Source organism: Pelobates fuscus, chromosome 13, assembly GCF_036172605.1.
Source record: "Pelobates fuscus isolate aPelFus1 chromosome 13, aPelFus1.pri, whole genome shotgun sequence".
NCBI classification, from domain to species: Eukaryota; Metazoa; Chordata; class Amphibia; order Anura; family Pelobatidae; genus Pelobates; species Pelobates fuscus.
This window is the reverse complement of record NC_086329.1, coordinates 78,023,403-78,049,690: the sequence shown is the minus strand read 5'-3', so window position 1 is coordinate 78,049,690 and position 26,288 is coordinate 78,023,403. Positions and strand designations below refer to the sequence as shown.

General features: G+C 46.7%; 1 protein-coding gene across 1 annotated transcript in view; it reads right to left on the bottom strand.

Moving 5' to 3' along the window:
* Window positions 1–11,470, bottom strand: part of BTBD7 (BTB domain containing 7) — a 50,550-nt gene extending 39,080 nt beyond the window's left edge. The window contains exon 1 of the mRNA XM_063439048.1: window positions 11,361–11,470. The gene's annotated coding sequence lies outside the window, so the exon portion shown is untranslated. The remainder of the gene's footprint in view (window positions 1–11,360) is intronic.
* Between the last annotated feature and the right edge of the window lie 14,818 nt (window positions 11,471–26,288).

Sequence of the window (26,288 nt, the reverse complement as noted above, 5' to 3'; positions counted from 1 at the left end):
AGAAGGATTGGGCAATATTGATGAATCAATCTAAGTTTAATTGAGAAACAAAGTACCGGTATATGCCACACACCAAGTGTAAGAGTGAAATTAACAGTTACTTACTAAAGTGAGATTTAGCAGAAATTCTGCATGAATTTCAAATATCAGGACAAGATAGCCTAACGGTAAGCAAAGCCGACTTAGATAATTTTTCCAATTTAGCTACTTTGGCCTTAAAATTTAAATTCACATTACAATCTCAATTCTCTTCCCTGTGTTAAAGTATCATTTTACAGAAAGTATAGGGGTGCACCCGATTAAACCCTGACAGATGTGAGAAGACTAGATGGGCTAATAGTTTTACTGGAATTTTCAGGTACTGCTCCAGGCCGCATACAATGTTAAAGGCCAAATGCACAGCAAACCTCCCATTAAAAAAAAAATGTTTTAATTTTTTTTATGATATAATACATATATAGAGAAATAAATTAAAGGCTGGCAGAGCATCACACGGGCCTGTAGACCCGTGCTGTCTGCTATTCATTTACCGAATCCTTGCACATACAACTAAAATGCCATTAATTTGGATCCATGCTACTGTTGGTTTTCGAAGAGCCAAAGAGATCAAATTAAAATAAACAAGTTTCAAAGTTAACACTTTTGTTTTTGGTGGATTTGTGCAGGTATGACACTCCAAATATCATAACCTACACTGCTTGTTGCACTATCAAGTGAAAATCTGTTAAACCTGGACAGCACTGATGGTGTGAGCGCATTCTGGGAAGGTTAGGCAAGCACTCTCAGACTAGCATTGCATCATGGTTGCACGGATTGGTACATCATAAATCAGATGTGCTGTGTGTGCTTTTTCAGGACATCTGAAAAAGTGCCAGAGTACAGTTGTTGGGGAGACGCACTTGTCCATCACGATTGGCTTAGCCTGGGGATTTTCTCTAAATATAGGAACTTCAATTTAAGCCAGGCTGCAAAAATATTGAGACACTTTACAGAAATAAAAGAAAACCAAGCGGTCTACTGTATATACCATAACAAAAACAATAACACTAAATAGACCAAACACCAACACATACCAAACCAATTATTTATTTTAACCAAACCAATTAGTACACTGAAATGCGCATTTAGCGTCTAGGGCGCCCAGGATTCATTAGCATTTCACAATGGTGTACAGTGAACGGACTGCAAGAAAAAAAATATTCAGAGAACTAATGAAGCCTGTAGCCAAGATAATGAAAGAGTCTGGAAAAGAGATGGGAAGCAGAGACCGTGTCACTATATAAAAACACACAAACATACTCATTTACGTCTGCACTGTCAGGGGTCACAATCGAAATTTAAAGCAACTCCCTTCAATCAGTGTAAAAGACAGCAATAGCCATGATTGGGCCACATATTCCAATAAAGTATTTCTGGTAAAAAGAGTGTAAAAAAAATAAATAAAAAAAGTCTATGAATACACACACACATTCTATTATGTATTAGACTGACTAGGAAATACTAACAAAACAAGCACATAACTTAAATAATAGAAAATGCTTTTCAAAAAAATAAAAAAAGTTTATAAAAGGATAGGATATATCTAGCACCGAAAAGACCTCAAGCTCATGGGAATTCTAAGCACCGAGTAGGTCCAACGGGGCGATATAGAAAGCCCATTAAAAATTACTGCTTACAGCAATGTCAGACAGATTAGAATGGTAAAGAATAAAGTGTTCCAAGTGACTTCTTAAGAAAAACTAAGAGGTGAAATACGTAGTGTACATCGTTTTTTCTAAATAACACTTGATAGACTGGGTTGATGCTCACCCAGGAGGGTTTAAGGCATCGTATTTGCATGAAGTTAATCTCTGCTACCATTCCTGAACCACAGTTTGGGGATTATTACAATAGTTTCACTTCCTTAAAGGCATACACAAAACATCACTGAGGAATAGTGTAATTTGGGTAAACTACTGGGATGTAACACTAATAAAAGCCATTTCCTAATGCTAAAAGGAATACGCAGGTGGCAGTACACATTCACTGGAGAAAATCCCTATTTTACTACTCTGGAACTAATACAACCATTTTAAAATATAAGGCGTTACGATTTATTCACTGGTGAACTTCAGTGATATTTTGCAACCATTTAACATTGGTAAGGTTTTGGTAATTTTGACGTGACATGTGTAGACCACTATAGAAATGTGTACAACCACAAAGACCACTTCCTACTTTGTGGCATTTCAAAAGACGTAAATAAGCAGACCAGTGATACATTTATGACTGACTTTAAATGCTTCCTTAAGCTTTAATGTTCTGTCTGATTAAAACACATGGTGCCTTTGTTTTATGGAGACAACCAGACTGAAAGTCCAGGTGACCATAAACATATTTTGAGAACCCATGATGAAGATAATCCTTTCATCCTAAGTGCCATGTAACTCCCAATATAATTATAAACATTGTATATGCAACATATTACTTGGATAAGTATGCTATTAAACTAAAACGACAAAAGCTAAAATGCTGATGGCTAACTTCGGCATCTGGGGATAACAGTCTGAGCATCAAGCGCAATAAAGTTGACAAATATCTAGGGTCAGGGTTCAAAATTTCCATTCGCTACTAGCCCATGACAAGCAAAAATTAAGCCTTGGCAAGTAAAGATAGGGCCTGGCAAGTTACTTTTAAGGTCTGGCTAGTAGCATAGGACAACAAGTTTAAGGCCAAGGTCTAGGGTGACATGGTCAGCTTTTGCTGCCCTCATTCCTCAGGAAGACCAAGTTGTAAAGAATTGTAATTAAAAGGTATTTTTTTTTTTTTTTTTTTTTTTTTAATTATCGGAGGGCTCCAGTTTGTGTTCAGATTACTGGGTCCCCCATTTCAATATTGAAAGAGTTAAACGAAAGATTAAAGTACTCGCATCCACTTTGAACTACAATTAAAAGCAAGTCAGGCAGAAATCCTTCCACATTGTCTGCTTTACAGCCAAGAGGTGTTTCTTGGAGAATTTATAAATGTGCTGCTTTCTCTCAAAATTGACACTAAAATAAGAGGGGTATAAGCAGTTGAAATGCACATGCAGTGTGAAGACTTTATGCGCAATGTAAATACTACAATTCAACTGTGGTATGCACCCTCTTCACGTACTAAAACCCAATGTTTAAAAATAAACGTAACTTTGAATGTTTTCAGACAATGTTCCTTTGGTACATATGACATATATATATATATATATATATATATATATATATATATATATATATATATATATATATATATATATATATAAATAACATATAATATAATTTCACATGGAAGAGAAAAGGGCACAAATGGCATAACTCCCTTGATTACAGTAACTGTTATAGAACAAAACATAAAATAAATCTGATTACAAGATAGTAGGTGTGACCACAAAGGTTTCAAAAGATCTCCAAATACCTTCAGTACAAAACTTTACAGTAACTCCATCTTCATTACAATGTTGCCATTAGTCTCTAATCCTCCTGATCTTCAAAATTGCCTTTTACTTCCGGGTACTTTTAAGAAAGTTTGATTGGACAGGCTAAACACGTTATGATTTGTGAACTTAGTGTTTATACTAATGTGCACATTGTGGGGGTGCATGAATATGTGGTAATATTCTATTTGTATGTACATCAAATATTTCTGTACAAGACTTCCTTGTTTATTTAGATTACATTTTGAACCTGAGCTAAAGATATAGACCGTTAAACCTGCTTTTTATCTTTTGGTTCATGATCACTGATTCTTGAAATCCAAGTAATGTAGAAAATCTCAGTTACTCACATTACAGAAGAAATATGGATTTATAATGTGACCTTGATTAACCCCTTAATGTTCAGTGGCATTTAATGCTGTCAACACAATCTGGTCACGAAATGCTCTATGCCAGTATGGAACATCCTGCTTAGTTAACCATAGCAGGTGAATACATACATGTAACTTTTAAATGAGCAGGACATGTTTTCCTATAGAAACCTTAAGGGCTAGTTTAGAATGACAGAACTGGTTCTCAGATGGTTACAAGTTAGTGTGGTCCTCTTTGGAGCGTTCATTAAATGTGAAGTGATTTAATGCATTAATAGAAAACACAAAAACCTCATTAAGTCACAGCTTCATCTTTCACAAGCGCTGCAGGAACAAACTGGATTTTGACCCAAATCGTTCTTCTGGAATAAAAGGGAATCATGACATGTCACACATGTCATGTGTCCTTAAGGGGTTAAACCTCAAATGAAGCCCGTTTTAAATTGTAAACAATCCAAACCTAGCTTCCACCACCCAGCAAAATATACATGGGTAATTCTGCATAGTATATTATCATTTTATAAACAAATGACTTACACAGCTGTCTCTATAAAGTCAAGCTTATAATCATAGTCTGAACTGTAAATTATTGACAGATGACAACAGACTGAGTGCCTGGCCATTAAAGTCCACACCTTTAAACATGGCAACAACCAAAACAAATGCATTTGGTGCAGGGCATTGGTTCACAAATTGTATGGATCAAACATGTTCAGTACAGGATAGTTCTTCTGTTAAAGAGCAATCAGATTGCCGCTTGCTGGAATCGCACCATTGAGAACCATATGTGAACCTGCTCTACAAAGTTTTGAGCAGCTCTATTCTGCTTATGAAATACTTATGGCAAATAAGTAAATGTGTAAAAGACAAGATATTGTGAGGAAGGAGTCTGTAACAACAGATGGTTTACCAGTAGTGATTTCTCTTATGCACTCAACGATAAACTAGAGGGGACTGTGAAAGTGTCAGAAAGCTAACAATCTAAATCAGTAGGGAGGAATTGCATGAGAAAGCGAAAAAGTTTAAGTGACTTGAAGGCATTATAGGACAATGACATGGATGGTAATGCAGGAAATACACAGAGCAATAGTAAGGAGATGCAATGGATGAGGAAAATCCAATAATGGTGTGTGTATATGTAGTGTGTGTATATGTAGTGTGTGTGTAATAAAAAATAAACTGGTTAGAGTGCAGGGTACAAAGGGATCTGTGGGAGACTAAAAGGCAATGAAGAGTATATGGAAAATGGACTGAAGCATAAAAGGTGGAGCAGAGTGCACACAAGGCTTATCACAGGTCAGTATCAAATGCAATGGTGTTGACTGCAGGATACAAGGTAGAAATAGGGTTTGCAGAAACTTGCATAGAATGACAGAATGACGGCAAGTGTTGGGTGAGAATGACAGAAGTGAGTGGATGCAGGCAGTGCTAGGTGATACACAAAGTAGTGGTTACATGGGGAGGTGCAGGGTTGGAAATAGGCAATGGTGGGTATAAAAGGCACTGTTTGGTTGGATCCAGCTAGTGCTAAGAACACAGGAGAGCTTGGCAGAATACAGCAGTTGACTGCAATGAGCAATGCCGCGTAAGATACGGATTTCTTATATTATTTTTTAGTAGCATTTATACAGCTACAACACATTCAGCAGCACTTCACAAATATAGAAAGGGGACATTTGACGGCTCCACTCAAACAAGCTCATCATCTATGAGGATTTGAGGTAGGCAGATAGGTATCATTAGACGCCTTGCCAGGGAAAGTTACTGGTAAGGTCTGGCTGGGATTTAAACCTGAGCATTGCAGGGAAGAATACATGTAATGATGGGTGAACACAGGGCACTGCTGGTTAGCATACATTTAATTTACATACACAAAGGGCATTGCTGGGTAGCATACAGGTATTGATACACAGATGACATTACGGAGTAACGGCAACAAATAGGCCATCACTGGGTAGACAACATACCCAGCTGGGTAGCCTACAGGCAATGAAATGTACACAGGGAATGGCATGCATACTGGGGACACTGCTGGGCAGTATACATGCAATGGTATGTACACAGGGGACACTACTGGGTATATACAAGCAATGACAAGTAATGACAAGTACACAGGGGACACTGCTGGGCAGTATACAGGCATTATGTACACAGGGGACACTGCTGGGTATATACAGACAATGACATGTACACAGGGGACACTGCTGGGTAGTATACAGGCAAGGGCATGTACACAGAGGACACTCCTGGGTAGTATACAGGCAATGGCATTTACACAGAGGACACTCCTGGGTAGTATACAGGCAATGACATGTACACAGGGGACACTCCTGGGTAGTATACAGGCAATAACATGTACACAGGGGACACTCCTGGGTAGTATACAGGCAATGACATGTACACAGGGGACACTCCTGGGTAGTATACAGGCAATGATATGTACACAGGGGTCACTGCTGGATATATAGAGGTAAGGACAGGTACACATTGGACAATGCTGGGCATTATACAGGCAATGATATGGACACATGGTCACTGCTGGGTAAAAACAGGCAACGATATATACACATGGTAACTGCTGGGTAAAGAAAGGCAACGATATGTACACAAGGGAAAATGCTGGGCTTTATACAGGCAATGATATGTATACATGGTCACTGCTGGATAAATACAGGTAAAGACAGGTACACAGGGGACATTGCTGGGTAGCATACAGTAATGATAGGTATACTGGGGACATTGTGGATTAACATACAGGTACCATTTAGCTACTAACAGGCACATAGGGACATTAATGGGTTCCACACAAATAATGATGGGTACCAAACAGGTAATGATGCGTAAACTGGGGGTAATACGAGGTACACAAGACATTGCTGGATAGTATACAAGTATTGGTAGGTACAAAGTGGGCACTGCTAATGCTGGGTATACAAGGGGGCAATGCTGGGTCCCATACAGGTAATGCTGGGTATACATGGGGCAATGCTGGGTCCCATACAAGTAATGCTGGGTATACAGGGGGGCAATGCTGGGTCCCATACAGGTAATGCTGGGTATACAGTGGGGCAATGCTGGGTCCCATACAAGTAATGCTGGGTATACAGTGGGGCAATGCTGGGTCCCATACAGGTAATGCTGGGTATACAGGGAGTGCAGAATTATTAGGCAAATGAGTATTTTGACCACATCATCCTCTTTATGCATGTTGTCTTACTCCAAGCTGTATAGGCTCGAAAGCCTACTACCAATTAAGCATATTAGGTGATGTGCATCTCTGTAATGAGAAGGGGTGTGGTCTAATGACATCAACACCCTATATCAGGTGTGCATAATTATTAGGCAACTTCCTTTCCTTTGGCAAAATGGGTCAAAAGAAGGACTTGACAGGCCCCGAAAAGTCAAAAATAGTGAGATATCTTGCAGAGGGATGCAGCACTCTTAAAATTGCAAAGCTTCTGAAGCGTGATCATCGAACAATCAAGCGTTTCATTCAAAATAGTCAACAGGGTCGCAAGAAGCGTGTGGAGAAACCAAGGCGAAAAATAACTGCCCATGAACTGAGAAAAGTCAAGCGTGCGGCTGCCAAGATGCCACTTGCCACCAGTTTGGCCATATTTCAGAGCTGCAACATCACTGGAGTGCCCAAAAGCACAAGGTGTGCAATACTCAGAGACATGGCCAAGGTAAGAAAGGCTGAAAGACGACCACCACTGAACAAGACACACAAGCTGAAACATAGAAACATAGAATGTGACGGCAGATAAGAACCATTCGGCCCATCTAGTCTGCCCAGTTTTCTAAATACTTTCATTAGTCCCTGGCATCATCTTATAGTTAGGATAGCCTTATGCCTACCCCACGCATATTTAAACTCCTTTACTGTGTTAACCTCTACCACTACCCTCTCAGTAAAGTAATACTTCCTGATATTATTTTTAAACCTTTGTCCCTCTAATTTTAGACTATGTCCTCTGGTTGTGGTAGTTTTTCTTCTTTTAAATATAGTCTCCTCCTTTACTGTGTTGATTCCCTTTATGTATTTAAATGTTTCTATCATATCCCCCCTGTCTCGTCTTTCCACCAAGCTATACATGTTAAGATCCTTTAACCTTTCCTGGTAAGTTGTATCCTGCAATCCATGAACCAGTTTAGTAGCCCTTCTTTGAACTCTCTCTAAGGTATCAATATCCTTCTGAAGATATGGTCTCCAGTACTGTGTACAGTACTCCAAGTGAGGTCTCACCAGTGTTCTGTACAATGGCATGAGCACTTCCCTCTTTCTACTGCTAATACCTCTCCCTATACAACCAAGCATTCTGCTAGCATTTCCTGCTGCTCTATTACATTGTCTGCCTACCTTTAAGTCCTCAAGACTGGGCCAAGAAATATCTCAAGACTGATTTTTCTAAGGTTTTATGGACTGGTGAAATGAGAGTGAGTCTTGATGGGCCAGATGGATGGGCCCGTGGCTGGATTGGTAAAGGGCAGAGAGCTCCAGTCCGACTCAGACGCCAGCAAGGTGGAGGTGGAGTACTGGTTTGGGCTGGTATCATTAAAGATGAGCTTGTGGGGCCTTTTCGGGTTGAGGATGGAGTCAAGCTCCACTCCCAGTCCTACTGCCAGTTTCTGGAAGACACCTTCTTCAAGCAGTGGAACAGGAAGAAGTCTGCATCCTTCAAGAAAAACATGATTTTCATGCAGGACAATGCTCCATCACACGCGTCCAAGTACTCCACAGCGTGGCTGTCAAGAAAGGGTATAAAAGAAGAAAATCTAATGACATGGCCTCCTTGTTCACCTGATCTGAACCCCATTGAGAACCTGTGGTCCATCATCAAATGTGAGATTTACAAGGAGGGAAAACAGTACACCTCTCTGAACAGTGTCTGGGAGGCTGTGGTTGCTGCTGCACGCAATGTTGATGGTGAACAGATCAAAACACTGACAGAATCCATGGATGGCAGGCTTTTGAGTGTCCTTGCAAAGAAAGGTGGCTATATTGGTCACTGATTTGTTTTTGTTATGTTTTTGAATGTCAGAAATGTATATTTGTGAATGTTGAGATGTTATATTGGTTTCACTGGTAAAAATAAATAATTGAAATGGGTATAGATTTGTTTTTTGTTGAGTTGCCTAATAATTATGCACAGTAATAGTAACCTGCACACACAGATATCCCCCTAAAATAGCTATAACTAAAAACTACTTCCACAAATATTCAGCTTTGATATTAATGAGTTTTTTGGGTTCATGGAGAACATGGTTGTTGTTCAATAATAAAATTAATCCTCAAAAATACAACTTGCTTAATAATTCTGCACTCCCTGTACAGTGGGGCAATGCTGGGTCCCATACAGGTAATGCTGGGTATACAGTGGGGCAATGATGGGTCCCATACAGGTAATGCTGGGTATACAGTGGGGCAATGCTGGGTCCCATACAGGTAACATTAGGTATACAAGTGCAATGCTGGGTCCCATACAGGGGGCAATGCTGGGAGCACTATTTGCAGTGAGAATCGATACTAGGAGCCATGGTGACTGACAGGCCTCCAATATAAACACTCCGGCGCTGTGCTGTGGCCTGTCTACACGGTGGGCTCTGAGGGCGGTGGGTTATTAGGGGTTGCGGTAAGTGTCTGTCAGGGCGGGGGTTTACGGTGTCTGAGGGCGGGGGGTTATTGGGGGTTACGGTGTCTGTGAGGGCGGAGGGTTACGGTGTCTGAGGGCGGGGGGTTATTGGAGGTTACGGTAAGTGTCTGAGGGCGGTGGGTAATTGGGGGTTACGGTAAGTGTCTGAGGGCGGGGGGTTATTGGGGGTTACGGTAAGTGTCTGAGGGCGGGGGTTTATTGGGGGTTACGGTAAGTGTCTGAGGGCGGGGGTTTATTGTGGGTTACGGTGTCTGAGGGCGGGGGTTTATTGGGGGTTACGGTGTCTGTGAGGGCGGGGGTTTATTGGGGGTTACGGTAAGTGTCAGGGCGGGGGGTTATTGGGGGTTACGGTAAGTGTCTGAGGGCGGGGGGTTATTGGGGGTTACGGTAAGTGTCTGAGGGCGGGGGTTATTTGGGGTTACGGTAAGTGTCTGAGGGCGGGGGGTTATTTGGGGTTACGGTAAGTGTCTGAGGGCGGGGGGTTATTGGGGGTTAAGGTAAGTGTCTGAGGGCGGGGGTTATTGGGGGGGTTACGGTAAGTGTCTGTGAGGGCGGGGGGGTTACGGTAAGTGTCTGTGAGGGCGGGGGGGTTACGGTAAGTGTCTGTGAGGGCGGGGGGGTTACGGTAAGTGTCTGTGAGGGCGGGGGGGTTACAGTAAGTGTCTGAGGGCGGGGGGGGTTACGGTAAGTGTCTGAGGGCGGGGGGGGTTACGGTAAGTGTCTGTGAGGGCGGGGGGGGTTACGGTAAGGGTCTGTGAGGGCGGGGGGGTTACGGTAAGTGTCTGTGAGGGCGGGGGGGTTACGGTAAGTGTCTGTGAGGGCGGGGGGGTTACGGTAAGTGTCTGTGAGGGCGGGGGGGTTACGGTAAGTGTCTGTGAGGGCGGGGGGGTTACGGTAAGTGTCTGTGAGGGCGGGGGGGGTTACGGTAAGTGTCTGTGAGGGCGGGGGGGTTACGGTAAGTGTCTGTGAGGGCGGGGGGGGTTACGGTAAGTGTCTGTGAGGGCGGGGGGGGTTACGGTAAGTGTCTGTGAGGGCGGGGGGGTTACGGTAAGTGTCTGTGAGGGCGGGGGGGTTACGGTAAGTGTCTGTGAGGGCGGGGGGGGTTACGGTAAGTGTCTGAGGGCGGGGGGGTTACGGTAAGTGTCTGTGAGGGCGGGGGGGGTTACGGTAAGTGTCTGTGAGGGCGGGGGGGTTACGGTAAGTGTCTCTGAGGGCGGGGGGGGTTACGGTAAGTGTCTCTGAGGGCGGGGGGGGTTACGGTAAGTGTCTCTGAGGGCGGGGGGGGTTACGGTAAGTGTCTGTGAGGGCGGGGGGGGGTTACGGTAAGTGTCTGTGAGGGCGGGGGGGGTTACGGTAAGTGTCTGTGAGGGCGGGGGGGGTTACGGTAAGTGTCTGTGAGGGCGGGGGGGGTTACGGTAAGTGTCTGTGAGGGCGGGGGGGGTTACGGTAAGTGTCTGTGAGGGCGGGGGGGTTACGGTAAGTGTCTGTGAGGGCGGGGGGGTTACGGTAAGTGTCTGTGAGGGCGGGGGGGGTTACGGTAAGTGTCTGTGAGGGCGGGGGGGGTTACGGTAAGTGTCTGTGAGGGCGGGGGGGTTACGGTAAGTGTCTGTGAGGGCGGGGGGTTACGGTAAGTGTCTGTGAGGGCGGGGGGGTTACGGTAAGTGTCTGTGAGGGCGGGGGGGTTACGGTAAGTGTCTGTGAGGGCGGGGGGGTTACGGTAAGTGTCTGTGAGGGCGGGGGGGTTACGGTAAGTGTCTGTGAGGGCGGGGGGGTTACGGTAAGTGTCTGTGAGGGCGGGGGGTTACGGTAAGTGTCTGTGAGGGCCGCTCGGTGACAGTAACCTCCGCCCCCCCCCCCGTATGATCCCGGGATCCGGTCAGCACTCACTTCCAGGCGGGTTACCGTGTGCAGCCGCCTCCCTCTCCCCCGCTCTCTCCCACCGAGGCCATCCCCTCGCTCTCCGGGCGGTGCTCACACACGGCGATCCGTTCCCGTCAGATCCCCGCCGCCGCCATCTTGTTTCTCTCCCTCCCTCACAGCTCCGGCTACGTCACCGGGGAGACGGCGCGCGGCAGGGCACGTGACCTGTACGTCACCACGCCCTCTGCTGGGCGGTGCCAGCTAGTGCAATGCCCTGTATTACCACTCAGAACGCTGAACATTCCATAAATATCCTGCCTGATACCCTGTACCTTTATATTATACCATGAATGTCCTGCCTGGCACCCTGTACCTTTATATTATACCCTGACTGTCCTGCCTGACACCATGTACCTTTATATTATACCATGAATGTCCTGCCTGGCACCCTGTACCTTTATATTATACCCTGAATGTCCTGCCTGGCACCCTGTACCTTTATATTATACCCTGAATGTCCTGCCTGGCACCCTGTACCTTTATATTATACCCTGAATGTCCTGCCTGGCACCCTGTACCTTTATATTATACCCTGAATGTCCTGCCTGGCACCCTGTACCTTTATATTATACCCTGACTGTCCTGCCTGACACCATGTACGTTTATATTATACCATGAATGTCCTGCCTGGCACCCTGTACCTTTATATTATACCCTGAATGTCCTGCCTGGCACCCTGTACCTTTATATTATACCCTGAATGTCCTGCCTGGCACCCTGTACCTTTATATTATACCCTGACTGTCCTGCCTGACACCCTGTACCTTTATATTATACCCTGACTGTCCTGCCTGACACCATGTACCTTTATATTATACCATGAATATCCTGCCTGGCACCCTGTACCTTTATATTATACCCTGAATGTCCTGCCTGACACCCTGTACCTTTATATTATACCCTGAATGTCCTGCCTGGCACCCTGTACCTTTATATTATACCATGAATGTCCTGCCTGACATCCTGTACCTTTATATTATACCCTGAATGTCCTGCCTGGCACCCTGTACCTTCATAGGCGTGCGCAGCCTATTGCATTAGGGTGTGCACCCTAAAGCACAAACACACACCGCATGTATGTGTGTATATATATATATATATATATATATATATATATATATTTGTTATATATATATATATATACATACACACACACACACACACACACACACACACATACACTGCTGTTTGTGTGTGTGTGTGTGTGTGTGTGTGCTGTTAGTGCGTTGTGTGAGGGTGCTGTGTGTGTGTGTGAGGGTGCTGGTATTGTGCTATGTAGGTTAGTGTGTTGTGTGTGAGGGTGCTGGTAGTGTGCTGTGTGAGGGTGTGTTAGGGTCCTGTTAGTGTGCTGTGTGAGGGTGCTGTTTGTGTGGTGTGTGTGTGTGAGGGTGCTGTGTGTGTGAGGGTGCTGTTTGTGTCGTGTATTTGTGAGGGTGCTGTTTGTGTGAGGGTGCTGTTAGTGTACTGTGTGTGAGAGTGTTGTGTGTGTGTGACGGTGCTGTATGTGTGCTGTGTGTGTGAGGGTGCTGTATGTGTGCTGTGTGTGAGGGTGCTGTATGTGCGCTGTAGTAAATATCCCCCCTCCCTTCTTACCTTATGTAGGGAGGGGAGATCCTTGCTGCCATGTGCCATCCCTGGTGGTCCAGTGTAGAGTATACTCTAGCCTGCGGGGCTAGAGTTCACTCTTGCGAGATATGAGCGTTGCCACGGCAATGCTCAGATCTCGCGAGAGGAACCTGGCGAATCTTCTGTCTAGAGCTCCCCGGGTCCTCTCCTGCCTCCCTCCATGCTGCTGTGGGCCGGTGAGGTAGATCTTTGATCTCCCCGCCGGCCCATGGAGGCTTAGAGCAGAGCCGGCACTCAAATAGTGCCGGCTCTGCATGAGCCTACAGGGGAGATCCGGAGATCTCTCCTGCCGGCAGGGGTCAAGTCCTGGGGAATAAAGTGGACTAAAGTGGATTCCCACCCCCCCAAAAAAATAATATACACTCGAGTATATATACGTGCACACACACATATATATATATATACGCGTACACACACACATACACTCACATACACACACTCACAGACACACACACTCACACACACTTACAGACACACACACACTCACATACTCAGACACACACACATACTCAGACACACTCACATACTCAGACACACTCACATACTCAGACACACTCACATACTCAGACACACACACACTCACAGACACACACACTCACAGACATACTTAGACAGACAGACACACACACACACTTAGACACACACACACACAGACACACACTTAGACACACACACACACACAGACACACACTCACAAATTATTATTTTTTAATTAAAAATTGTCCACCCAGCCTCCCTACCTGGAGAGCTGGCGTGGACTTGTCCCTGGGGTCCAGTGGGTCGGGTGCCGGTCTCCATCTCAGCCGCGGCGAGGGAGCTGTGTGCTCTCTACTTCCTCTCGCCGCGCAGGCTGTCTGCTGTAGCTGGGAGCCGGAATATGACGTCATATTCCGGCTCCCAGCATCAGTCGACAGCCCTCGCGGCGAGAGGAAGCAGAGAGCACACAGCTCCCTCGCCGCGGCTGAGATGGAGACCGGCGGGGGGGTCCATTACCAGGGTAACTCCGGGGGGAATGAGGAGGACATTTGGGGGCGGCAGAGTGCCTGCAGGAACAGTGGGAACATTGTTCCCACGCGTTCCTGCAGGACTCACAGGCGTGCCGCGGGGATTAGGGTGTGCCTAGGCACACCCGGCACACCCCGTGCGCACGCCTATGTGTACCTTTATATTATACCCTGAATGTCCTGCCTGGCACCCTGTACCTTTATATTATACCATGAATGTCCTGCCTGACATCCTGTACCTTTATATTATACCCTGAATGTCCTGCCTGGCACCCTGTACTTTTATATTATACCCTGAATATCCTGCCTGGCACCCGGTACCTTTATATTATAACCTGAATGTCCTGCCTGACACCCTGTACCTTTATATTATACCCTGAATGTCCTGCCTGGCACCCGGTACCTTTATATTATAACCTGAATGTCCTGCCTGGCACCCTGTACCTTTATATTATACCCTGAATGTCCTGCCTGGTACCCTGTACCTTTATATTATACCATGAATGTCCTGCCTGACACCCTGTACCTTTATATTATACCCTGAATGTCCTGCCTGGTACCCTGTACCTTTATATTATACCCTGAATGTCCTGCCTGGCACCCTGTACCTTTATATTATACCATGAATGTCCTGCCTGACATCCTGTACCTTTATATTATACCCTGAATGTCCTGCCTGGTACCCTGTACCTTTATATTATACCCTGAATGTCCTGCCTGGCACCCTGTACCTTTATATTATACCATGAATGTCCTGCCTGACATCCTGTACCTTTATATTATACCCTGAATATCCTGCCTGGCACCCTGTACCTTTATATTATACCCTGAATATCCTCCCTGACACCCTGTACCTTTATATTATATATTAAATGTCCTGCGTAACACCCTGTATCTTTATATTGTACCCTGAATGTCCTGCCTGGCACCCTGTACCCCTTATATATCGCAAAAGGTTCTGCCAGACATTCTGTGCGCCTTATTTATCCCTCAATTTCCTTCCTGGCATCCTATCTCCTACAAACTCTGGCACCCCCCTATACCCCCGGCAGTATATATAAATTTCTCACCCTGCCGATATCCTGGCTGGCATCCTAAACCACCTTAGGTAGTGCCTATGCATCTCTTATTTCCCCTGGGTTCCTATACCTTTCCTGTATGCCATGTAGGTCTTCTCAGTAACATATCTCCCAAGAATCTCTAGGTAGGAGGGGCGTGGCCTGACCACGAAGCCGAGCGGACGCATGTAAGCTAAGCTCCCGCCGACATTAGGCCCCAAAGCACACAAAAGCTACCAAACGAGCAAAAAATGCCGAAAAACTCACACTGGGCACCGGCATGGATAGAAGGCTCCAGCGGAAACTGAACAAGAAGCTGACAGAAACGGGTACGTCCGTGGCAGACATGTTCGCGGCTTCCCGTGCGGCCCAGCCGGAACAGCAAGATGGCGGCCGACACAGCCCTAAGACCCCGTCGGCACCGGTGCGACCGGAGTCCCCACGGAGCCCCAGCTCACCGAAAGGGGACACCTCCCAGATCATCGCGCAACTGCTGGAGGTAAAATCTTTCCTGGCGGGCGAGATCAACAGGACCACGGCGGAAGTGAAGGCTGAGATCGCGGCACTGGGGCACCGCACGGCCATCCTGGAACAGAGGCAGGAGACCACCGTCAGAGCACATAACGAGGTCACCTGCCAGGTAAACTCCCTCACCACGAGACTGCGGGCTGCAGAAGCCGCGCTGGAGGACCTAGCAAACCGCTCACGCCGAAATAACATTAGGCTGAGAGGCCTACCTGAAGGTGAGGGGGAAGGAAGCCTACAGGACATAGTACTAGCAATCTTAAAACCCCTTGCACCTAACATCCCCGACCATCTATGGCATCTTGATCGGGTACATAGAGCCCTAGGCGCCAGGAAAACTGACACTAGACAGCCGAGAGATGTCATAATGCGGTTCCAAAACTTTCAAACAAAAGAAGCCATAATGAAGTGCAGCAGGGAAGGCCCAGTCTCTTATAATGGGACTAAAATTCTCCTATTCCAAGACCTGGCCCCAGAGACCCTCCAGAGACGCAAGGAATGGCGACCGATCACGGACTTACTCAGAAATCACAACATAAAATATGCCTGGGGACACCCGTTTAAGCTCATGGCCTTCAAAAATGGAAGGCCGAAGACGTTGGCGCCTGATGGGGACGCAACAGCCTTCCTCCACGCACTAGACATACAGGCCCCGCAAAATCTACAATGGCAGACCGCAAACCCGACGGACATACAGCAGCTACCCAGGGAGTGGTATACAGCCGGGGAATAAAGAAGACAACCCTCGGTACTGACTACTTATGCTCTTGCTCCCTGTCATTGAGAACTACCCCGCATGGACATGCATCCTCGGAAGGGTGAGGTAAACAGAGACTCAATAGACGATCATGCCCCCCCCCTAGATCACTCCCTTCTCTTCCCCCTAAAGCACCCCGAAATTCTCAGTATTATACAGAAAAATTATATTAAAAAAAAAAAAGGACATTACTCTCAAAAATGTAATTAAATAGACAATCCAAAGAAATTGGACAGTGGGAAAAGGGAACCTTTCTCCCCAGGGACACCTACCCTGAGACGGCAAGACATGACCCGTTGTACCCCCAGAAAAAACAAAAAACGATAATAAAACACAAACAAAAATAAAAAATAAACAGAAAACAGAAAATATCTTGAAAATATGTATAAAAAAGAAAAATAGCGAATATTAACAGAAATATAAAATTACGATCTAGTTCAAAATATTAAGATAGCCAACAAGTCTTTAACGGATACCGAATGATAACTTCCTCAATATTTAATAATCTTAAAAATAAACAAAAAAAAAGGGAAAAACCAAAAATAACAAAAAATAAAAATAACACAAATAAACCAGTAAACAAGCGAAAATAAACTAAAAGTTGGTCATGAAGGAAGATGAGACTATTCAAGGTTCTGCCCACATCCAAGAACTTACTTTTTGCAATAAAAACTATCGAACTGAGATAGAATACCCAGACCAATGGCAGAGGCGATCCACAGCTTTATTGTAAAGACAGAAGGCCAACTGGACACTTGATCCCAGCCTAATTGGGGTGGGGAATGGGGGGTATGGAGGGGACAAAGGGAACTGTGTCGTGGGACAGGGATTGCATACACTTCAGGGCTGAGAGGCTCACCACCCCTCTTCCAGACACAAGGAGACTCTTGAGTGTTGAGATGCCACGAAAGAACATTGCCCAGCCATCTCAGAGACGAAGAGCGGAAAGTCCACAAGAGCAACTCACTGACCGGCGGGCAGGTCCGCCAGAGCGATGAGACAGCCCAGCAGCCGCGCTCATGCATTCACCACAGGGCCTAATGGACAAATTGGTACCAGTTCGGGACCTTGCTTCGGTGCTCTGGACCCATTTTCTTTTTTTTGGGCCAGCAGCTCCGATGCAGACGCCCCACACAAGTCTGGCAAACGATAAGACCAGACGGTTTATCTCTCTACTATGTTTCTTTTACGTTATTTGTATTTGTATTTGTTTCTGTAAATATGTGTGCGGTAATTTGAATAACTTCTCTCTCTCCCTCCCCCCCCTCTCCCCCCTCTCCCCCCTCATGGTGACCGGAGCGTCTCAGGCTAGGAGGTCAAGGCAACAAGGAGTTGGGACACCCCAAAGACAACGCCCTAGAATCAGCTGGAAGGCAACACCCGTAAGTCAGCTCACATACACGCAACCCAATCACCGACATGACCACACGAATTAACTCCCTAAACGTTAAAGGGTTGAACGCCCCTAAAAAACGCAGACTCCTATACAGGGAACTTAAACGACTAGGCCCGGACATAGCCTTCTTACAGGAAACTCACCTCCCAAAATCTCTAGGGTTTTCCCTCAAAGACCACATATACAACACGGGTTATGAGGCTAGAGCACACTCCAAACGCAACGGTGTTGCGATACTGATACACAAACGCTGCCCACTACGGGTCACAGGGGTCAATCTGGATTCAGACGGGAGATACATAATACTATCCGGGACATTGTATGCACACACCATACACCTGATAAATGTATACGCACCTAACGAACCAACCAAAGAATTCTGGGACCAAATGTCTGACAAGTTACGGGCCCTACAACACGGCATGATCATCATGGGAGGAGACTTTAATGCTGCTCCGTGCCCAGCTACAGATAGGGGGACCATAAGGGGCCTACCACGCTCGCACGGTAGAGGGAGACAAGATAGACTGGTACACGACTTCATTAACTCATCAGGTCTGATAGACGCGTGGAGAGCCCAACACCCAGGGGAGGTTGACTATACTTTCTACTCAGCACCCCACGACTCTTACTCCCGCATAGACTTTTTTCTAGTTAATGGCCAAACCATTCAAAGAACCACTAAGACATCAATAGGATCTATAACCTGGTCTGACCATGCAGACATTTCCATAGAACTGGGCAGTCTGTGCGCGGGAACCCAATGGAATTGGAAACTAAACACCTCCCTTCTACAAGACCCAGATATCAAAGAGACTATTCGCAAAGAAATAGTAGAATATTTCCAGTTAAACACCACTCAGGACCTGACTCCGGCCACCATATGGGCCGCTCATAAATCGGTCATCAGAGGTGTCATAATTAGAGAGGCGACCAGAAAAAAGTTAAGAAAAACGACGCACTTAAAATCCCTTTTACGCGACCTCCACACCCAAGAACAGAGACACAAAACTAACCCCTCCCCCGAAGGACTCACAGCCCTACAAATTACCAGGCGCCACATTAGGGAAACCCTACTAGATGACGTAGCTAAGGCAATGACCTGGTCCAAGAGAAATTTCTATGAACAAGCCAACAAGATGCACACGCTCTTAGCGCGCACTCTCCGCCCGCGGCCAAAACAAAATCATATCACGGCAATTAGAGACCGCGAAGGTCGAACAAAGACAGCACCCACCGACAAATATTCACAGAATTCTATAAAACTTTATACAACCACACACCCACAGACGCAGACAAGACCCCACACATGCAGGACGAGATTAGGCAATTTCTACATAAACTCAACCTCCCGAAACTGACCCCTGCACTCACAGAAACCCTAGGGGAAGAATTTACAGCAGACGAAATAGATAGAGCCATCACTAGACTTAAAGGACATAAAGCCCCGGGCCCAGACGGCTATGAGGGCAGCTATTACAAGACGTATAGGGAGGAACTAATACCCCACCTGCTAGGATGGTTTAACCACCTGATGCAGGGCGGACGCCCCGACCCAGATATGTCAACAGCCCACATTGTATTAATACCTAAACCGGGGAAGGACACGTCATACCCGGAACATTACAGGCCCATATCATTGATCAACCACGACGTAAAACTATTAGCTAAGATACTAGCAGACAGACTGGCCCCACACATACAAGGACTAGTACATCCCGACCAAGTAGGATTAATCCCCGACCGCCAACTGTTCGAAAATACCAGACGTAACATCAACCTTATTTGGACACAGACGACTTCACAAACCCCTACGCTCGTTCTCTCTCTTGACGCCGAAAAGGCGTTCGATAGAGTTAATTGGGTATACCTGTTTGAACTTTTACGACATCTCCAATTCCCAGATACATATATACAAACGATCCAAGCCATGTACACCGACGTCAAGGCACTCATACGGATCCCTGGCGCCAAGACATCCCCTATCACCCTGCATAACGGCACATGCCAAGGCTGCCCACTATCGCCCCTCCTATTCGTACTCACGTTAGAACCCTTGCTGCAAGCAATCAGAACAAACAAGGCCATAGAGGGAATAACAGTGGGCGACCAAACATATAAAGTTTCGGGATATGCAGACGATGTCCTTCTCACCCTTACAAACCCAAAAACTTCGATGACGGCTCTAGACAGGGACCTAACAGAATACGGAGCCCTCTCAGGATATAAAGTCAATTTATCGAAATCCACTGCCCTCCCAATAGCCATGACGGCAAACGATACGATGCACATTAGGAATCACCACCACATACCCATAACACATACCGCGATTAAGTATCTAGGGATACATTTGACGGCTGATCCCCGAAAGCTGTACGGAGCTAACTACACCCCCCTTATCAGGACCCTGGACGCGGACCTTGACAAATGGACAGATAAGCCCATATCCTGGATAGGGAGGGTGCACACAATCAAAATGAATATACTCCCCAGACTCCTCTTCCTCTTCCAAGCCCTCCCCATCCCCGTCACTAAAAAAGACCTGGCCCCCTTACAGAGGGCTATCGGAGACTTTATATGGCAGCGCAAACGACACAGAGTGGCCCGCAACATTCTATACAGACCCAAAGATGGAGGGGGGTTAGGGTTGCCCCATCTGTACAACTACTACCTAGCGGCTCAATTGACACAAGTGGCCTTGTGGCATTCAACACCGGGAACCCGCAGATGGGCAGACCTTGAAGCTGGCTTCACGGGAGCCGACTTGCCCCAATTCTACATATGGGTACCCAGAGAACACAGGGCGATCTTACGCACAGGCTGCCCAGCCATACTGAACTCCCTACGGGTATGGGACTCCACGGCCCTAAAATACATACTAACCACGGCCCCCTCCCCAATGATGCCCCTGTTTCGAAATAGAGCTTTCTTACCGGGTATGAGGGCCCAAGATTTTAAAAACATAGAGGAGGCGGGGATACAGAGGGCGCTACACTTATATGAAGGGAACCAATTGGTGACGTTCGACAAGCTGACAGAAAGGACCAGGCTGGGCCCCTCAGACTTCTTTAGATACATGCAAATACGAGATTTCGCACAACATAAATTAGCAAAAACGGCAGCAACCACCGCACTCACAGGCTTCGAGCGAATGTGCCTCAAAGAAAACCCCCCAAAGGGGTTGATATCTAACCTCTACGTACACCTATGCACAAACAGCTCAGATTGGGGTAGCCTCCCCTACACCACACAGTGGGAAACTGACCTAAATGAGACTCTAGAGGGCACAGATTGGAGGGACATCTGGGAAGCGAACAAAACTATCTCGATATGCGTCACCCAACAAGAGCAGGCCTACAAGACCATGCTGAGATGGTATACGACCCCGGCAAAACTATATCGCATGGGAAAAACCCCAGACGACCTGTGCTGGAGAGGGTGCGGGCATAAGGGGACTTACATCCATATGTGGTGGGAATGCCCTAAAGCACAGGCTTTCTGGCGAGATGTAGGGAACCTATTACAACAAGTATTCCACAGGCACATAACTATAGACCCATGGGTATTTTTGCTTTCGAGAACTCTAGACGATTGGCCTAGGAAGCAACAAAAACTGCTTCATAAAATCAAGTTAGCGGCCAGACTTACCATGGCACAGGCATGGCTTAAACCAGAAATCCCCCAGGTGACCGCAGTAATTCCTAAAATAAAGGACATACGGGTTATGGACGACCTCACAGCACGAGTGAGAGGTAATATAAAATCATACGAAAAAATCTGGGAAATGTGGATGGCTGGTGACTGGGGTTCATAAGTAGACCACACTAGGACCACCCCACTGACACACTGCCTTCCACCGCTACCACACTTGACTGGTAAAAAGTGAAACACCTCCTGCACGGCGCTTCGATGCTCACCATGGGAATCCGCTCCCTCCCCCCCCCCCCAGACTATCCACCCCCCCCCCCCTCGGTTAATTCATACTAGAGATGATGAGGGACAACAGACTAAGTCCACTCATCAGCAGCATCGGGAGGACTTACTCATTGAGCATCCAGCCAACGAGCAGTGTTTGATGTTACAGGGGTGGATACCCCACGCTCAGAGCACAGGTCTGGACTACGTGGCTCGTCCCTCCGGGCTGGATACTACATGGTTTAACCGATTATACTTAGACACCTCTATAGCGTGCACCTTTAATATGTTCTTTCTTTTTGTCGTTCTCCTTTTATGATTATTGTCGTTTCTCATTGTACTATTTCTATGTACAATGTATATAATGTATAACAGTGACACCAATTAGCTAACACTAACGAATCTGAGAAACTATACCTAAACCGCGGACGCGGTATGTTCCAGTGCCAATTGTACCCATACCATTGTCAACAAAGGAACTTGTAATGTAACTGATGATGTGTTATACGCAGAAATACAAATGTCACTCTAAAAATAAAGAATTTGAAAAAAAAAAAGAATCTCTAGGTAGGAGGGACTTTCTCTATTTTATGCTCAAACCACTCTGTCTTTATTTTCTATGGATGTTGTCATCAATAATCATTATAATAATAAAACCCCCAATAAAAACCCACAGTAATATGTATTTAAACTACAATATGCAATTTTGTAAATCAGTCTGTGCAAAGAATGCTGTATCCACTGAGGGCAACTCTGTACATCCTACATCCCATAGGTGTCCTGACAGTTATCCCGAACATCTTCCATTCTAACTGGTTGTCCTCATAGTAAATCTATGTAAAATTGATGTACCAATTTTAGGCTTATACTTGCATGTAAGTCAGTCAGTGCATTAGTTTTGTCAGGATCCCGCGGGCGGCTGCGAGGGGAGGCTGCAGTCCGCTCGCGGCACTCACCCTCCAGCCGTCCGCGGTCCCCTTCCTGCCATGTGTTCGGCGAGCGGCATCCTCCCAGCCACGGATGCCGCCCGCGTCTTCTTCCAAGTCCCCCAGCGGCAGCATGCATGACGCTGCACGCTGGGAGACCGCCCAATTTGTTACACGCCGGGGTCAGTCACCTGACCCGGCGTTAAAGGCACAGTGCCTCAATCACAGTGGGCGATTTAGATATCTCCCACGTGTGATTGTTAATTCTGATTGGAAATTATCCAATCAGAATTAACCTTCTGGTTTAAATACTTACCTTTCCTGTTCCTCCCTGCCCTGTTGTGGTCTTTGCTTTATAGTATTGATTCTGAACGTGTGCTTTCTGGTTACGTACTCTCTGGCTTGTTATACTGACTTTGTGACTTTCTCCTACCCTTTGACCTCGGCTTGTTTCTCGTTATTCTGTTTTCTGGTTCCCCTTACTCGGCTTGTCTCCTGACTATTCTGTGTGTGCTTAGCCCGGCCACTCTAAGGACCGGTACTGCACACTTTCTGTGTGTGTGTCTGCGTGTGTGTTAGCGTGTTGGGTTCCCAGAATCGTGACAAGTTTTCTGTGACTCTCCAATGCTGTAATCTCACCTCTTTTTTTTGTGCCCAAAAACTTTCAATGGCTTTGGCCCTGAGTGATTTGATATATCAAGAATATACAACTCCCTGATTCCACATCTATTCAATTCTGTTTATTCTGCCTGTCTTAGGCCCTCTGCTACTGCTAATGTCCTGTCATCCTGTCCTCGTTCCAGTCATGATCAGGAAGAATGGATTCAAAAGGCATAGCTCTGTTGCTGTGGCTAAAATGTTGTCCTACAAACACTAACTAGTAGGCATGTGCATGGGGAAAATTTTCGGTTCGGTTTGGCATTCCGAAATTCGGGATTTTTGCAATTCGGGACTTCGGAACTTCGGCACTTCAGCACTTTGGAACTTCGGCAGTTCGACACTTCGTAAATTCGGCAACTTCGGCACTTCGGAATTTCGGCACTTCGGGACTTCTATTGTCAGCCGCTTAGTAGATAACTCCCTAATTCCCACGGAATTTACTAATACTAAGTAAAAATGACTATACCGCGAGTAGGGGCATGTCTAGTAAACAGTGAGCAGCCTGTGCCCCCTCCCCGGCCCCCACCCCTGAGCGGCGGGTGTGGGCCCTAAAGTAAAATGATGGGGGGGCCTATTGTCCTCCCCCCTGGCCCCCACCCCTGAGCGGCGGGTGGGGGCCCTAAGGGGGGGAACTAATGTCCTCCCCCTGGCCCCCACCCCCCTGAGCGGTGGGTGGGGGCCCTAAATTGGAATAAGTGGGGGGACCTAATGTCCTCCCCCCTGGCCCCCACCTCTGAGCGGTGGGTGGGGGCCCTAAATACTAATAAGGGGGGACACCTAATGTCCTCCCACCTGGCCCCCACCCCTGAGCGGTGGGTGGGGGCCCTAAATACTAAAAAGGGGGGATCTAAGTTCCTCCCCCCTGGGCCCCACCCCTAAGCAGTGGGTAGGGGCCCTAAATACTAATAAAGGGGGGGGACCTAACGTCCTCCCCCCTGGCCCCCACCCCTGAGCGGCGGGTGGGGGCCCTAAATACTAAAAAGGGGGGGACCTATTGTCCTCCCCCCCGGCCCCCACCCCTGAGCGGTGGATGGGGGCCCTAAACAAAATGTCCCCCCCCAGGTGACTAGGGGTCCCCAAAAGTCTAGTCACCCACTCCCCCCCCCCCCAAAAAAAAAATTATCCCCCTAACTATCCCCCTCACCCTAAAAATAATGAGGGGGGGACCTTTAACTAAGTACCTGTAGAAAAAAAATAAAACTTACCATTCAATGTTTTCTTTCTTCTAAAATCTTTTTTCAGCCCCAAAAAAGGCCAAATAAAAAACCATAATAACCGACGCAATTAAAAAAAAAAAAAAAAAAAGGAGCGCAAAAAAAATTATCCTTCTTCACCCATGGAGGGCTCCGCGCAGACTGAGCTCTGCAGGGCGGGGGAAGGCCTTAGCCTTGCTCCGCCCTGCAATTAGGCTCAGAGCACTCTGATTGGTGGGTTTAAGCCATCCAATCAGAGTGCTCTGATAGGTAAATGAAGAGACTGACAGGTAAGTCTCTACATTTACCTGTCACAGCACTCTGATTGGTTGGTTTGAAATCCACCAATCAGAGTGCTCTGTGTCATTTTACACAGCGTGGGAAAGTTCTTTGGAATTTTCCCACGCTATGTAATTTGACTCATAACTCTCTGATTGGTTACTTAATCCAGAGAGTTGAGTCAAATTACACAGCGTGGGAAAATTCCAAAGAACTGGCTTAAACCCACCAATCAGAGTGCTCTGAGCCTAATTGCAGGGCTCAGTCTGTGCGGAGCCCTCGCCGGGTGAAGATGGATTTTTTTTTTTGATTTTTTTTATTGCGTCGGTTATTATGTTTTTTTATTTGGCCTTTTTTGGGGCTGAAAAAAGAAGATTTTAGAAGAAAGAAAACATTGAATGGTAAGTTTTATTTTTTTTTACAGGTATTTACTTAAAGGTTCCCCCCTCATTATTTTTAGGGTGAGGGGGTAGGTAGGGTTTAATTTTTTTTGGGGGGGGGGTGACTAGGGGTTTGGGGACCTCTAGTCACCTGGGAGGGCGGGTTAACATTTTTTTAGGGCCCCCACCCGCCGCTCGGGGGGGGGGGGGAGGACAAAAGGTCCCCCCCCTATTGGTATTTATGGCCCCCACCCGCCGCTCAGGGGTGGGGGCCAGGGGAGAGGACATTACGTTTAACCCCCTTATTTTACTGTAGGCCCCTACCCACCGCTCAGGGGTGGGGGCTAGGGGGGAGGACATTAGGTCCCCCCTTATTAGTATTTAGGGCCCCCACCCACCGCTCAGGGGGGAGGACATTAGGCCCCCCCTTATTATAATTTAGGGCCCCCACCCACCGCCCAGGGGTGGGGGCCAGGGGGGAGGATATTAGGTCCCCCCCTTATTTTACTGTAGGGCCCCTACCCACCGCTCAGGGGTGGGGGCTAGGGGGGAGGACATTAGGTCCCCCCTTATTAGTATTTAGGGCCCCCACCCACCGCTCAGGGGGGAGGACATTAGGCCCCCCCTTATTATAATTTAGGGCCCCCACCCACCGCCCAGGGGTGGGGGCCAGGGGGGAGGACATTAGGTCCCCCCCCTATTCTGATTTAGGGCCTCCACCTGCCGCTCAGGGGTGGGGGCCAGGGGGAGGACATTAGGTCCCCCCCCCCATTATTTTACATTAGGGCTCCCACCCACCGCTCAGGGGTGGGGGCCGGGGGGGGGCAATATGGGGACCTTATTTTATTTTTATTTTTTTACAGTGAGCATGCTCCTACTTGCGGTATAGCGAGTAGGGGCATAATTTACTAATACTAAGTAATCTTTACTTAGTGTTAGTAAATTTGGCTGAAAGACGAATTTAGGTCTTTCAGCCTTTTAGTAGATAGCTCCGTAATACCGTGGGAATTAGGGAGTTATCTACTTATTCATTCCTGTCATTACATTGACTGGCTAAGTAACTTACATTTTATATGAATGTGTGTTACTTGATTGTTGTAAGTGTTGCAAATGCTTACAGCTGAATCCTGGCTATGTTTGTATACTTTTTATTTAAAATTGTTTACAGTGTAACAT